The sequence below is a fragment of the Triturus cristatus genome, chromosome 2_1 (assembly GCF_964204655.1).
Source record: "Triturus cristatus chromosome 2_1, aTriCri1.1, whole genome shotgun sequence".
NCBI lineage: Eukaryota > Metazoa > Chordata > Amphibia > Caudata > Salamandridae > Triturus > Triturus cristatus.
In genome coordinates, this window is record NC_140581.1 from 183,628,711 (window position 1) to 183,641,935 (window position 13,225).

Below are 13,225 nucleotides of genomic sequence, written 5' to 3' on the forward strand. Positions count from 1 at the left end.
CCCCAGGACAAGGACCCATTGGTCCCTGGCCTTCACCTACCTGTAACGCCCCTAAATCTAGTATTTAGGGGCACCCTGAACCTTCCTTCCTTAGATTCCAGATAGAAAACGACAAGAAGAGCAAGAAGAACAAAGACCTGCCCTGCAGCTGCTAAAAAGAGAAGAAGACACCAACTGCTTTGGCCCCAGCCCTACCGGCCTGTCGACTCTCGAACCTGCACCAGCGTGGCATCCCTCGTGGCCAGCAACCTCACCAACCCCGGAGGACCTGGCTACCTTTTAGCTCTAAGCCCCTGGGACTCCCACGAGTAGAGGCTCTACTCAAGAAACCTATTTGCTATCCCTGGCACCAGCCCGGGACCGCAGACCCAACACACTCTGCACCAGCCAAGCCTGGCCAGTGCCGGAGTGGACAAAGACCCAGAGGACGACCCCACGGCGACTGTGACCCAGAGTCCGGCACCCAAGGACCCCCCTCGACATCCCGGAAGAAGCCTGCAGCCTCAGAACCAAGTGCCACCCCAGCCGCGATCAACCAGAGGGTAAGATTCCCGACGTCAAAAGGCACCCCTGCACCCGGCGCCCTGCGACCCCCTGTGCCCAATCCCGGGGTACCCACCTAACCTACAACTACCCAACTTACCTCTCGAAGTGGTGGTGGCACCTGAAACATCCTCGTCCCCGAGCCTGCAGCCTCTTTCCAAACCGGAACATTCCCATTGATTTCCATTGAGCGCCCTAAGGCTCAAAAGCACCCTGCACCCAGCCGCCCGAGTGGCCCTGGCAGTGCCCTCTCTACACTAACCTACTTCCCCACTTGCCCTGAGTAAGTGACCAGGAGCCCAGCTCCCACAGCCGCGTGGCTTGCCAGACAGCAGCCACCAACCAAGGCCCCCCTATCCCTCATAGGATAACATTGGGCCCAACTCTCTCTGCACCCGGCCGTCCTGAAACCGCTGAGGGTGAACCAACTGTACCTACCTGACACTGGGGGACCCCTGAGTCCATGCCCGGAATTTCAACACTACCAGTCGAGTACTTACCCTTAAACCGCTAACTTCATTTTCCTCATAGGGTAACATTGACTGGCTTTTTCTTCAAAAATCTTCGAAGTGTGAACTTTTCAAAACTGCAAAAATTCACCAAAAATCAGCCAAGTGACAAAAACGAATGTACTCACCTGCTCCTAGGTGAGCTCCCAGTGCTGGATCTTGGTGCCCAGCCCTGACTCTGAAAAGTGTTCACAACTATACTTACCTCTAACTCATTTTTCTCCCATAGGAAACCATTGTCTGCTTTTCTGTGAAATTTCTTCTAAGTGTCTACTTTTGCAAATTTGAAATATTCTTTTAAAATCGTACCATTTCTGCAAACGAAATTACTTACCTGCTTTTGATAAGGACCCCAGTCCTGGGTCTAGGCACCCAGTCCTGGATTACTAAAGTAACGATAAAGTACTCTACCTGCAATTTGAATTTCTTGCCATAGAGATCCATTGAATGTTTTCTGTGAAATATTTTCTAAGTGCTAACTTTTGAAATAGCTAAATATTATTTAAAAATCATTACAGTTATTAAGTCGACTTTCATCACTTGATTCTGCATACTGACCCCAGGCTGGTTCTAGGAGCCAGACCTGGAATTCCAAAAGTAATCTGAAAAGTAATGTATTACAAATAACCTGAATTTACCATTGAGCTCAATGCATTGTTATGTTTAGGAAATAGGATTGTTTATTGCAACCAACTGTGACTGTTTACACAAATTTATTGCTTAAAACAAAAGTATTTATATTCAACCTCTCATTCTGAGAAAGTATATTTTTACCCCCTTTGTGGTTCTAAAAATAAAACAAGCATATATTTTATATATACAAATCATTGGCCTAGAGTTCAGTTATTGAGTGTGTGAAACCATTTGCTGACTGAGTGTGTACAATAAATGCTTTACACTGTCCTCTGGTACTGCCTTACTGCTCGACCAAGCTACCACTTTTGAGAGTAAGGTCATACCTAACTTTGACCTCTATCAGCCTCTGGGGGACTGTGGACTCTGTACACCCTGTACCTATTAGGGAACAGTATATACAGAGCCACTTTCTCACATTGGTGGATCAGCGGTGGGATACAAACTTGCATTTGTTGGACTACTTGGTTACCATCTGATCACACGACAGAACTCTTAAAAATTGCCTTTAGAATTCTGATTGGTTTTTCCAAAATTACTAAAAGTCTTGCTAGGGCCTTGCTTAAGTCCCATTAGAATTTTAGAAAAATAAAAGTCACTATAGTCAGGGTAGAGGGTTAGAACTGTCAGGTTAGAATGTCTCAAACAAACCCAGCTATTAGTGATAATAATAACATGGACCTGGTGGAGGAGCTCGACCTCACACCTTACTTACACTTGTCTTTCAAGGAATTGAGGTCCTTATGTAAACTCAAAAATTTACAAATGGGTCAGCATCCAACCAAACTAGGGCTCCAGGAGCTCCTGGCTGAGTATGCTAAAGACCACCCATCTGAACATGGTGATGGCCAGTCAGATGAGGAAAGGGAATCAGGGGAGGAGGACAGCAACCTCCCCATACTATTCCCTAGGGAGGAGATGGCACCCATACCCTCCAACTCAAGACATAGCATCTGGGCACCTAGAGACCACACAGGTGGCTCTGGTCCCAGAGACAACACTGGGGGACCCCCCAGTGAAGAGGACAGCCTTGTGAGGCTGGCCAAAAGAATAGATCTAGAGTCCAGGCTCCTGGCTCTAGAAAAGGAAAGGAGAGAGATGGGTTTAGCACCCATCAATGGAGGCAGCAATAATAGAAACAAGGATAGGGAGGAAACTTCTGACCTTAAAATCCCCAAAGGGATTGTCCCTAAATTTGAGGAAGGTGATGATATCACCAAATGGTTCACAGCCTTTGAGAGGGCTTGTGATATCAGGAAAGTAAAGAAACCTCTCTGGGGGGCACTCCTGTGGGAACTGTTCTCTGGTAACTGCAGGGACAGGCTTCTGACTCTCTCTGGGCCAGAAGCAGGATGCTATGACCTCATGAAGAAAGCTCTGATTGAGGGATTTGGATTCACCACTGAGGAGTATAGAATTAGATTCAGGGGGGCTCACAAAACCCAGACCCAGTCCTGGATTGATTTTGTAGATTTCTCAGTGAAGACACTGGATGGTTGGTTAGCTGGACATGGTGTGCAGGATTTTACTGGATTGTACAATTTATTCATGAAGGAACATATTTTGAGTAACTGCACAAATGAAAAGTTGCATCAGCATTTGGTAGACCTAGGTCTAATTTCTCCCCAAGAATTGGGAAAGAAGGCAGACCACTGGGTCAAGACTAGGGTGACCAAGACAACCACTGGGGGTGACCAAAAGAAGGTGGTCACAAAACCTCCCCAGGGGAAAGGTGGTGAGAATCCCCAAGATAAAAAGTCTGAGTCTTCCAAAGGGCCCCAAAAACCTGTTCAGGTGGGTGGAACCCAAACTACTCCCTATGTGCCCCAACCATATAGGGGGAAGAACTTTGATCCCTTAAAGGCCTGGTGTAATACCTGTAAGAAGCAGGGACACCTAACTGTATCTTGCCCCCAAAACAAAGCCCCTAAGGCACCCAGTACAGCCACTCCTGGGGCAGCAAGTATACAAATGGGATCAGAGGTGTACCCTGAGCAAATCTGGGAGCACACTGAAGCAAGTTTAGTCTCCTTGGGAGAAGTGGAGTTTTCCACTGTGGCTGTGTGGCCCCCCAACTTAAAGAAATACTTACAGTACCCCTGGGTAAATGGAACTAGGGTAGAAGCTCTGAGGGATACAGGTGCCAGTGTCACTATGGTGAAAGACACACTGGTTTCCCCTGAGCAATACTTGATTGGGAAGTCTTACCCAGTCACCAACGCTGACAGTGTCACCACTAGTCATCCCATGGCCATGGGGGTTACTGGCCTGAAACAGGTAGTGGTCTCTCCAAAGTTGCCAGCTGCATGCCTGCTTGGAAATGATCTGGAAACCTCAGCCTGGGCTGAAGTTGAGTTAAAGGCCCATGCAGCCATGCTGGGCATCCCTGAATTGGTGTGTGTGCAAACCAGAGCACAGAGCAAGAGGAAGGGTGAAAAAGTAGGTTTGGAGCCTGGAATAATGGCCCAACCAACCAAGAGGAAGGGCAAGGAGACTGGGGGACCAGCTTCTGTACAGCCAAACACTCAGAACCCCTCTCCCCCTGGAGAGGATGTAGATACCCCTGAGTGAACTGAGTCCATGGAGCTTGACCCTTACCAGGTTGAACTCTTGGGCCCAGGGGGACCCTCTAGGGAAGAGCTGTGCCAGGGCCAGCGAGACTGTCCCACTCTTAAAAGCCTGAGACAACAAGCTGCTTCAGAAGCCAGGGGAGATGTCAGTGGTACCCACAGAGCTTATTGAGAAGAGGGATTACTGTATGCTGAGGCAAGAGACCCCACTCCTGGAGCCACCAGGAGGGTGGTAGTGCCACAGAAGTACAGGGAGTTCCTCCTAACTTTGGCTCATGCCATCCCCCTAGCTGGACATCTGGGGCAATCCAAAACTTGGGAAAGGTTAGTGAGTCACTTTTACTGGCCCCAGATGCACCAAAAGGTGAAGGAGTTTGTCAGCTCCTGTGTTACCTGTCAGGCCAGTGGCAAGACAGGTGGCCACCCAAAGGCCCCCCTCATTCCACTACCAGTGGTGGGGGTCCCCTTTGAAAGGGTAGGTGTGGACATTGTGGGTCCACTTGAACCTCCCACAGCCTCAGGGAACAAATTCATTCTAGTAGTAGTGGATCATGCTACTAGGTACCCTGAAGCAATACCACTTAGGACTACTACAGCTCCTGCAGTAGCCAAGGCCCTCCTGGGTGTCTTCACCAGGGTGGGTTTTCCTAAGGAGGTGGTTTCAGACAGAGGTTCCAACTTCATGTCTGCTTACCTAACACACATGTGGAAAGAGTGTGGAGTGCAGTACAAGTTTACTACACCCTACCACCCACAAACCAATGGCCTTGTTGAGAGGTTCAACAAGACATTGAAAGGTATGATCATGGGACTCCCTGAGAAACTCAAAAGGAGGTGGGATGTCCTGTTACCATGCTTGCTTTTCGCTTACAGGGAAGTGCCACAGAAGGGAGTAGGTTTCTCACCCTTTGAACTTCTGTTTGGTCATCCTGTAAGGGGACCACTATGTCTTGTAAAAGAGGGCTGGGAGAGGCCTCTTCAGGAACCCAAACAGGACATAGTGGACTATGTGCTTGGCCTAAGGTCCAGAATGGCTGAGTATATGGAAAAGGCATCCAAGAACCTTGAGGCCAGCCAGGAGCTCCAGAAGCACTGGTATGACCAAAAAGCTGCACTGGTTGAATTTCAACCAGGGCAACAGGTGTGGGTTTTGGAGCCAGTGGCACCAAGGGCTCTCCAAGACAAATGGAGTGGCCCTTACCCTATCCTAGAGAGAAAGAGTGAGGTCACCTATCTAGTTGACCTGGGCACTAGCAGGACACCCAAAAGGGTCATCCATGTGAACCGCCTTAAACTCTACAATGATAGGGCTGACATCACCATGCTGATGGTGACTGATGAAGAACAGGAAGCAGAGAGTGAGCCACTCCCTGACCTCCTATCCTACAGCCCAAAAGATGGGTCAGTAGATGGTGTGATTTTCTCAGACACCCTCTCTGCCCAACAGCAGACTGACTGCAAGCAAGTCTTGCAACAATATGCTAGCCTCTTTTCCCTGACCCCTGGTCTGACAAGCTGGTGTACCCATGATGTGGACACTGGTGACAGTGCACCTGTCAAGAACAAAATCTATCGACAGTCAGATCAAGTCAAGGAAAGCATCAAAGCTGAGGTCAGCAAGATGCTGGAGTTAGGGGTCATTGAGCCTTCAGAGAGCCCCTGGGCTAGCCCAGTGGTTCTGGTCCCCAAACCTCATCAACAGGGTGAAAAGAGAGAGATGAGGTTCTGTGTGGACTATAGAGGGCTCAACTCTGTCACAAAGACAGATGCTCACCCTATCCCAAGAGCAGATGAACTGATAGACAAATTGGGGGCTGCCAAATTTCTCAGTACCTTTGACTTAACTGCAGGGTACTGGCAGATTGGCATGGCCCCAGGAGCAAAAGAAAAGACAGCATTCTCCACCCCTGATGGGCATTATCAGTTTACTGTGATGCCCTTTGGGTTAAAGAATGCCCCTGCCACCTTCCAGAGGTTGGTGAACCATGTCCTGGCTGGGTTGGAGTCCTTTAGTGCAGCTTATCTTGATGATATTGCTGTCTTTAGCTCCACCTGGCAGGATCACCTGATCCACCTTGGGAAGGTTTTAGAGGCTCTGCAGAGTGCAGGTCTCACTATCAAGGCGTCCAAATGCCAGATAGGGCAGGGCACTGTGGTGTACTTGGGCCACCTTGTAGGTGGAGGCCAGGTACAGCCCTTACAACCCAAAATCCAGGCCATCATGGACTGGATAGCTCCAACAACCCAGACCCAAGTCAGGGCATTCCTTGGCTTGACTGGGTACTACAGGAGGTTTGTGAAGGGGTATGGGTCCATTGTGACCCCCCTCACAGAACTCACCTCCAAGAAAATGCCCAAGAAAGTTAACTGGACAGTTAGTTGTCAAAAGGCTTTTGACACCCTAAAAGAAGCAATGTGCTCAGCACCAATTCTAAAAGCTCCAGATTATGCCAAGCAGTTCATAGTGCAGACTGATGCCTCTGAGCTAGGGATAGGAGCGGTCCTATCCCAGACCAATGATGAAGGCCACATCACAACTGATGTTGCTTTTATAAGCAGAAGACTACTCCCTAGAGAGCAGCGTTGGATTGCCATTGAGAGGGAGGCCTTTGCTGTGGTTTGGTCCCTGAAGAAGCTGAGGCCATACTTGTTTGGCACTCACTTTCTAGTTCAAACTGACCACAGACCTCTCAGATGGCTAATGCAGATGAAAGGGGAAAATCCAAAACTACTGAGGTGGTCCATCTCCCTACAGGGAATGGACTTTGAAGTGGAACACAGACCAGGGACTGCCCATGCCAATGCAGATGGACTTTCCAGGTTCTTCCACTTAGACAATGAAGACTCCATAGGACAAGGTTAGTCTCATCACCTTTCGTTTGGGGGGGGGTTGTGTGAGAAAGTGCCATCTTTCTTGCATGGTATGCCCCCACTTTTTGCTAAATTGCTGAATGTACTTTGATTGAGTGTACCCTGGGTTCCTGCCAATCAGGTGCCCAGGGCCTATGTTCCTTCCTTAAACCACACAAACTCCAAATTGGCAAACCCTAGCCACATGTCAGCCCCTAGTAAATGGTACCCTAGGTACCCAGGGCCTTGTGACCAGGGAAGGCCTCTAAGGGCTGCAGCACTCATTGTGCCACCCTCAGAGGCCCTGTACCCTTACACACACACTGCCCTTGCAGGCTGAGTGTCTGGGTGCAGGACAAAACAAAGAGTCGACATGGCACACATCACTGTGTACCATGCCCATCACCTACACTGCCAAGGCATATGTCAGCCACCCCTCTAGCTGGGTGCATTACGCCTATGGTGTGGGCACAGGAGCAGGAGCCCTGTGCCCCTACAGTACCCGGGTCCATTCCTGGGCACTGTAAGTGCAGTGCTGTCATTTAAGAATACATGGTGCTGAGAGCTTGTCAAACACGAGCTCCACAGCACCATATTGGCAACACTGAAGCCTGGGAAGTTTGGTATCAAACTTCTCAGCACATTGAACCCACACTGATGCCAGTGTAGGATTTAATGTACTAAGCACCCCAGAGGGCATCTTAGAAGATGCCCCCTTACAGCTAACTTACAATCCACGTCTGCTCTGAGGCTGCCCAGGCTGCCACACAGCAGACACGTTGCTGGACCCCTGGGTGGGAGAGCCCCTGCTCTCCCGGGCCTGCAACAATGCACATCCTGGGAGAGGTGAGAAATCTCCTCCCCCAAGATGAGCAAAGGGAAGCTTCAAAGGCATGCCGCCATTTGGAGTTTCCCCAGGCCACTGCAACCCCCCACTCTGGCGGGAAGCTTGGCCGGAAACCCCATACAAGGACAGGGGATGTGCCAGCCTGCCCACCCCACCCCTCAGGTGGGGGAGGCGAGGTGAAGCACATCTCCGGGCTCTCGCCATCTTGAAGATGGGAGGCCCTACCCTATCAGGATTAGGCTACTGCCCCCCTCCCACAGGAGAGAGGCAGGATAGGGGGTGTACCCACCCCAGGACAAGGACCCATTGGTCCCTGGCCTTCACCTACCTGTAACGCCCCTAAATCTAGTATTTAGGGGCACCCTGAACCTTCCTTCCTTAGATTCCAGATAGAAAACGACAAGAAGAGCAAGAAGAACAAAGACCTGCCCTGCAGCTGCTAAAAAGAGAAGAAGACACCAACTGCTTTGGCCCCAGCCCTACCGGCCTGTCGACTCTCGAACCTGCACCAGCGCGGCATCCCTCGTGGCCAGCAACCTCACCAACCCCGGAGGACCTGGCTACCTTTTAGCTCTAAGCCCCTGGGACTCCCACGAGTAGAGGCTCTACTCAAGAAACCTATTTGCTATCCCTGGCACCAGCCCGGGACCGCGGACCCAACACACTCTGCACCAGCCAAGCCTGGCCAGTGCCGGAGTGGACAAAGACCCAGAGGACGACCCCACGGCGACTGTGACCCAGAGTCCGGCACCCAAGGACCCCCCTCGACATCCCGGAAGAAGCCTGCAGCCTCAGAACCAAGTGCCACCCCAGCCGCGATCAACCAGAGGGTAAGATTCCCGACGTCAAAAGGCACCCCTGCACCCGGCGCCCTGCGACCCCCTGTGCCCAATCCCGGGGTACCCACCTAACCTACAACTACCCAACTTACCTCTCGAAGTGGTGGTGGCACCTGAAACATCCTCGTCCCCGAGCCTGCAGCCTCTTTCCAAACCGGAACATTCCCATTGATTTCCATTGAGCGCCCTAAGGCTCAAAAGCACCCTGCACCCAGCCGCCCGAGTGGCCCTGGCAGTGCCCTCTCTACACTAACCTACTTCCCCACTTGCCCTGAGTAAGTGACCAGGAGCCCAGCTCCCACAGCCGCGTGGCTTGCCAGACAGCAGCCACCAACCAAGGCCCCCCTATCCCTCATAGGATAACATTGGGCCCAACTCTCTCTGCACCCGGCCGTCCTGAAACCGCTGAGGGTGAACCAACTGTACCTACATGACACTGGGGGACCCCTGAGTCCATGCCCGGAATTTCAACACTACCAGTCGAGTACTTACCCTTAAACCGCTAACTTCATTTTCCTCATAGGGTAACATTGACTGGCTTTTTCTTCAAAAATCTTCTAAGTGTGAACTTTTCAAAACTGCAAAAATTCACCAAAAATCAGCCAAGTGACAAAAACGAATTTACTCACCTGCTCCTAGGTGAGCTCCCAGTGCTGGATCTTGGTGCCCAGCCCTGACTCTGAAAAGTGTTCACAACTATACTTACCTCTAACTCATTTTTCTCCCATAGGAAACCATTGTCTGCTTTTCTGTGAAATTTCTTCTAAGTGTCTACTTTTGCAAATTTGAAATATTCTTTTAAAATCGTACCATTTCTGCAAACGAAATTACTTACCTGCTTTTGATAAGGACCCCAGTCCTGGGTCTAGGCACCCAGTCCTGGATTACTAAAGTAACGATAAAGTACTCTACCTGCAATTTGAATTTCTTGCCATAGAGATCCATTGAATGTTTTCTGTGAAATATTTTCTAAGTGCTAACTTTTGAAATAGCTAAATATTATTTAAAAATCATTACAGTTATTAAGTCGACTTTCATCACTTGATTCTGCATACTGACCCCAGGCTGGTTCTAGGAGCCAGACCTGGAATTCCAAAAGTAATCTGAAAAGTAATTTATTACAAATAACCTGAATTTACCATTGAGCTCAATGCATTGTTATGTTTAGGAAATAGGATTGTTTATTGCAACCAACTGTGACTGTTTACACAAATTTATTGCTTAAAACAAAAGTATTTATATTCAACCTCTCATTCTGAGAAAGTATATTTTTACCCCCTTTGTGGTTCTAAAAATAAAACAAGCATATATTTTATATATACAAATCATTGGCCTAGAGTTCAGTTATTGAGTGTGTGAAACCATTTGCTGACTGAGTGTGTACAATAAATGCTTTACACTGTCCTCTGGTACTGCCTTACTGCTCGACCAAGCTACCACTTTTGAGAGTAAGGTCATACCTAACTTTGACCTCTATCAGCCTCTGGGGGACTGTGGACTCTGTACACCCTGTACCTATTAGGGAACAGTATATACAGAGCCACTTTCTCACAAATGTAAAATAGCCTCGCATGCATTGCAATGCATGTAGTCCTTTGGGTGTGGAGCAACTATTCATAAAATTGGGAACACAGAGGAAGAAGAAGCAAGGGAGTATGTTGTGCAAACAATTGTAATTGTATTTGTATAGAGCTTACTATCCCTGATGAGGCGTCAAATCGCTTTTTGGCAAGTAGCATGCTGCTCGGAACCCAAAGAGGATTAGTGGTGGGTTAGTATAGGGAAATATGTGTTAATTTGAGCAGTGGACATGTGAGTCTGTTAGTTGGATTGAATATGATAATGGAGGGATAGAAGATGGAAGAGTCTAGAAAGTGTTATTTGGGAGTTCATAGTAGTTCGATGAGGCGTGGGATGGATACAAGGAGAGATGGAGGAGGGAAGAGTCTCTAGAATGGGATTAGGGAAATCATAGTAGTAAAATGAGGTTTGAGATACATAAGAGAAGAATTTAGGAAGGTTTGCTTGGGAATGAATGAAATAAAATGTATATTGCGCAACTAAAACCCGAAGGCATCAAGGCGCCTACAAAACGGATCAAAAACAGAAGGCAGAACACAACTACAGGTATGACCTCGCAAAAAGACGGGTTTTCAAAGCATTTCTAAATAGCTGTAGAGTGGGAAGGGACCTAAGTTCCAGTGGAAGAGCATTCCACCACTTAGGTGCCAGAATGGAAAAGGCTTTGCCCCCCCATTTAGTTCTCCGGATACGGGGGACTAATAAAATAAGTCTATTAGAAGAGCGCAAATTCCTGGAGGGGCTGTAGAAAGATAGAATAGATCTGATTCCAGTAGAGCTACCATTAGCTAGGGCCCTATAGGTCATGCACATGGTCTTAAAAAGTATCCGGTCCTCTATAGGAAGCCAGTGTAACAGTTTTCTGGCAGAGGTAGCCGAGGCACGCCTGGGCAAATCCAGGACAAACCTAGCTGCTGCGTTCTGGACCATTTGCAAGCGCTGCAGCAGACTTTTATTCAGTCCCACATATAGCGCATTGCAGTAGTCCAGCCGGGAGCCAATGAGAGCAACAGCAACTTGTTTTCTTGCCTGCTGCGAGAGATAGTGCCTGATCTTCCTCAGTATGTGTATAATGCCCCAACAAGTAGAGACAGTTCTATTGACTTGTTGACACATGCTGAGGGTGGGGTCGATCAAAACTCCTAGGTTCTTGGCCGAAGAGGAGGGGACAGGACACGCTCCCAGTGAGTCCGGCCACCAGTCGATTGACCATACCTCTTCCTTTCCTCCGAACACCATCACCTCCGTCTTCTCCCCATTCCGTTTCAATGAATTATGAATCATCCATTGGCCGACTGTCTCCATACAAGATCTAAAATTGGAGGCAGTCGAGCTAACTGACTGGGAGAGAGAGACGAGAATCTGCGTGTCATCTGCATAGGAAACTACCTCCATCCCAAAAGATCTAATTAGTCTGGCAAGGGGGTCACGTATATGTTAAAAAGGGTCGGACTTAATGCCGACCCCTGAGGGACCCCACATTGCACAGACATGGATGGAGATAGGAACTCCCCCAGCTTCACTCTTTGCTCTCTTTGATCGAGGAAAGAGGTCAATAAATGCAGGGCTGCTCCCTCAACCCCGATCTCCCTCAGGCGCGATGTTAAAACTGAGGGAGAAAGGGTGTCAAAGGCTGCCGTGAGGTCTAGCAGGATCAGGAGGGTGGTCTGACCCCAATCCGCACGTGTGCGGATATTATCCAGCACTATGGTGAGGGCCGACTCGGTGCTATGTTCCCTCCTGAAACCATGCTGGGAGTAATCAAGGCAACCCGAACTTTCCACGAAAGCTGCAAGATGTTTATTCAGATGAGTTTCTAACATCTTCGCAGGGGCAGGGAGCAGTGAAATGGGGCGAAAGTTCTTTAAAACCCCAGGATCAAGAGATGGTTTCTTGAGTAAAGGTTTCACTACCGCCCTTTTCCATTGAGGGGGAAAAATACCATCCCTCATGGCCCTATTCATGATGTCAACGAGAGGGGGCAAGAGGGATTCCCTGCACTGCTTGAGGATCTTAAGCGGGCAGGTATCCAATGGCAAACCTGACTTGGTATTGTTCAGGAGGTTCTCTAAATCCTGCAAAGAGAGGGGAGGGAAGGATTCCAAACGTCCCAAAGAGGGTTTCTCAGTAAGAGCAGTGAGAACAGGAGCCGCATCCACAGGTACAAGGGGCTCAATGGTTAAAGTCCTCTGCAGCTCTAAAGCGGAATAAATGTCAGAGATCTTCGTCTGGAAAAAGACAGCTATGCTGTTACAGAGCTGCTACGAGGCAATAACAGGGTCCGGGGTTTGAAGGGACATAAGAGAGTCCACTATCCTGAAAAGCTCCTTCGGAGAGGAGAGTGAGGTGGTAAGGGCCGTAAAATGTTCCTGTTTAGCCCTTATCACTTCCATCTTGTATTTTCTCATCAGGGTTTTGTGGGCCTCATGTCCCCCCGATCCCAGCTAGTATGCCATAACCGCTCCCGTCTCCTGACTTCCTGTCTAAGAAATCTTAGATGCTCCGAAAACCAAGGGGCAGATGGCTTTTTTCTCGCTGAGTAACGCGCCCGGATAGGAGCCAACTCATCCAGTGCCTCAGTGACAGCCTTTTCGAATTGCGCGACCGCCACCTGGACATTATCCTCCTGGAAGATGGACAGGCTAGAAGTCCAGGGAGCAAAGGAACTATTAGTGATATTCTTAAAATCCCTACGTAGTTCCCTTTTGCTCAGAACTTTTTCGTACCTGTCGACGGTCGGGCAGGACACCTCAAACGGTACGGCCAGGTGATCAGACCATGAAAGGAAGAAGGGGTCCTTTACCACCAACCTCCCATCATTGCAGAAGATCACGTCAAGCGTATGACCCGCTC